The following is a 4,059-nucleotide window of genomic DNA, read 5'->3' on the forward strand; positions in this document are numbered from 1 at the left end:
CTTTGAGCCTTTATATACGGAGGCACGGGGCACCCCTAGAGACACAAGTTGATCCACGTGATCATATTCTTAGCCGTGTGCGGTACCCCCTTCCACCATAGTTCTCGATAATATTGTAGCGGTGCTTAGGCGAAGCCCTGCGACGGTAGTACATCAAGATCGTCACCACGCCGTCGTGCAGACGGAACTCTTCCCCGACACTTTGCTGGATCGGAGTCCGGGGATCGCCATCGAGCTGAACGTGTGCTAGAACTCGGAGGTGCCGTAGTTTCGGTGCTTGATCGGTCGGGCCGTGGAGACGTACGACTACATCAACCAAGTTAACGCTTCCGTTGTCGATCTACAAGGGTACGTAGATCACACTCTTCCCCCCTCGTTGCTATGCATCACCATGATCTTGCGTGTGCGTAGGAATTTTTTTGAAATTACTACGAAACCCAACAGTGGCATCCGAGCCTAGGTTTTATGTGTTGATGTTATATGCACGAGTAGAACACAAGTGAGTTGTGGGCGATATAAGTCATACTGCTTACCAGCATGTCATATTTTGGTTCGGCGGTATTGTTGGATGAAGCGGCCCGGACCGACATTACGCGTACGCTTACGCGAGACCGGTTCTCCCGACGTGCTTTGCACAAAGGTGGCTAGCGGGTGACAGTTTCTCCAACTTTAGTTGAACCGAGTGTGACTACGCCCGGTCCTTGCAAAGGTTAAAACAGCACCAACTTGACAAACTATCGTTGTGGTTTTGATGCATAGGTGAGATTGGTTCTTGCTTAAGCCCGTAGCAGCCACGTAAAACTTGCAACAACAAAGTAGAGGACGTCTAACTTGTTTTTGCAGGGCATGCTGTGATGTGATATGGTCAAGACAGGATGCTAAATTTTATTGTATGAGATGATCATGTTTTGTAACCGAGTTATCGGCAACTAGCAGGAGCCATATGGTTGTCGCTTTATTGTATGCAATGCAATCGCGCTGTAATGCTTTACTTTATCACTAAGCGGTAGCGATAGTCGTGGAAGCATGAGATTGGCGAGACGACAACGATGCTACGATGGAGATCAAGGTGTCGCACCGGTGACGATGGTGATCACGACGGTGCTTCGAGGATGGAGATCACAAGCACAAGATGATGATGGCCATATCATATCACTTATATTGATTGCATATGATGTTTATCTTTTATGCATCTTATCTTGCTTTGATTGACGGTAGTATTATAAGATGATCTCTCACTAATTATCAAGAAGTGTTCTCCCTGAGTATGCACCGTTGCGAAAGTTCTTCGTGCTGAGACACCACGTGATGATCGGGTGTGATAGGCTCTACGTTCAAATACAATGGGTGCAAAACATTTGCACACGCGGAATACTCAGGTTATACTTGACGAGCCAAGCATATACAGATATGGCCTCGGAACACGGAGACCTAAAGGTCGAGCGTGAATCATATAGTAGATATGATCAACATAGTGATGTTCACCAACGAAACTACTCCATCTCACGTGATGATCGGACATGGTTTAGTTAACTTGGATCACGTAATCACTTAGAGGATTAGAGGGATGTCTATCTAAGTGTGAGTTCTTTAAGTAATGTGATTAATTGAACCTAAATTTATCATGAACTTAGTACCGGATAGTATCTTACTTATGTATGTTTGATTGTAGATAGATGGCCCGTGCTGTTGTTCCGTTGAATTTTAATGCGTTCCTTGAGAAAGCAAAGTTGAAAGATGATGGTAGCAATTACACGGACTGGGTCCGTAACTTGAGGATCATCCTCATTGCTGCACCGAAGAATTACGTCCTGGAAGCACCGCTGGGTGCCAGGCCTGCTGCTGGAGCAACACTAGATGTTATGAACGTCTGGCAGAGCAAAGCTGATGACTACTCGATAGTTCAATGTGCCATGCTTTACGGCTTAGAACCGGGACTTCAACGACGTTTTGAACGTCATGGGGCATATGAGATGTTCCAGGAGTTGAAGTTAATATTTCAAGCAAATGCCCGGATTGAGAGATATCAAGTCTCCAATAAGTTCTATAGCTGCAAGATGGAGGAGAACAGTTCTTTCAGTGAGCATATACTCAAGATGTCTGGGTATTGTAATCACTTGATTCAACTGGGAGTTAATCTTCTAGATGATAGCGTCATTGACAGAATTCTCCAATCACTTCCACCAAGCTACAAGAGCTTCATGATGAACTATAATATGCAAGGGATGAATAAGACTATTCCCGAGCTCTTCGCAATGCTGAAAGCTGCGGAGGTAGAAATCAAGAAGGAGCATCAAGTGTTGATGGTCAACAAGACCACTAGTTTCAAGAAAAGGGGCAAAGGGAAGAAGAAGGGGAACTTCAAGAAGAACAGCAAGCAAGTTGCTGCTCGAGAGAAGAAACCCAAGTTTGGACCTAAGCCTGAAACTGAGTGCTTCTACTGCAAGCAGACTAGTCACTGGAAGCGGAACTGCCCCAAGTATTTGGCGGATAAGAAGGATGGCAAGGTGAACAAAGGTATATGTGATATACATGTTATTGATGTGTACCTTACTAATGCTCGCAGCAGCACCTGGTTATTTGATACTGGTTCTGTTGCTAATATTTGCAACTCGAAACAGGGACTACGGATTAAGAGAAGATTGGCTAAGGACGAGGTGACGATGCGTGTGGGAAACGGTTCCAAAGTCGATGTGATCGTGGTCGGCACGCTACCTCTACATCTACCTTCGGGATTAATATTAGACCTAAATAATTGTTATTTGGTGCTAGCGTTAAGCATGAACATTATATCTGGATCTTGTTTGATGCGAGACGGTTATTCATTTAAATCAGAGAATAATGGTTGTTCTATTTATATGAGTAATATCTTTTATGGTCATGCACCCTTGAAGAGTGGTCTATTCTTATTGAATCTCGATAGTAGTAACACACATATTCATAATGTTGAAGCCAAAAGATGCAGAGTTGAAAATGATAGTGCAAATTATTTGTGGCACTGCCGTTTAGGTCATATCGGTGTAAAGCGCATGAAGAAACTCCATACTGATGGACTTTTGGAACAACTTGATTATGAATCACTTGGTACTTGCGAACCGTGCCTCATGGGCAAGATGACTAAAACGCTGTTCTCCGGTACTATGGAGAGAGCAACAGATTTGTTGGAAATCATACATACAGATGTATGTGGTCCGATGAATATTGAGGCTCGTGGCGGATATCGTTATTTTCTCACCTTCACAGATGACTTAAGCAGATATGGGTATATCTACTTAATGAAACATAAGTCTGAAACGTTTGAAAAGTTCAAAGAATTTCAGAGTGAAGTTGAAAATCATCATAACAAGAAAATAAAGTTTCTACGATCTGATCGTGGAGGAGAATATTTGAGTTACGAGTTTGGTGTACATTTGAAACAATGCGGAATAGTTTCGCAACTCATGCCACCCGGAACACCACAGCGTAATGGTGTGTCCGAACGTCGTAATCGTACTTTACTAGATATGGTGCGATCTATGATGTCTCTTACTGATTTACCGCTATCGTTTTGGGGTTATGCTTTGGAGACAGCCACATTCACGTTAAATAGGGCACCATCAAAATCCGTTGAGACGACGCCTTATGAACTATGGTTTGGCAAGAAACCAAAGTTGTCGTTTCTGAAAGTTTGGGGCTGCGATGCTTATGTGAAAAAGCTTCAACCTGATAAGCTCGAACCCAAATCGGAGAAATGTGTCTTCATAGGATATCCAAAGGAGACTATTGGATACACCTTCTATCACAGATCCAAAGGCAAGACTTTTGTTGCTAAGTTCGGAAACTTTCTGGAGAAGGAGTTTCTCTCGAAAGAAGTGAGTGGGAGGAAAGTAGAACTTGACGAGGTAACTGTACCTGCTCCCTTATTGGAAAGTAGTGCATCACAGAAAACTGTTTCTATGACACCTACACCAATTAGTGAGGAAGCTAATGATAATGATCATGAAACTTCAGAACAAGATACTACTGAACCTCGTAGATCAACCAGAGTAAGATCCGCGCCAGAGTGGTACGATAATCCTG

This window comes from Triticum dicoccoides, chromosome 3A (assembly GCF_002162155.2).
Source record: "Triticum dicoccoides isolate Atlit2015 ecotype Zavitan chromosome 3A, WEW_v2.0, whole genome shotgun sequence".
NCBI classification, from domain to species: domain Eukaryota; kingdom Viridiplantae; phylum Streptophyta; class Magnoliopsida; order Poales; family Poaceae; genus Triticum; species Triticum dicoccoides.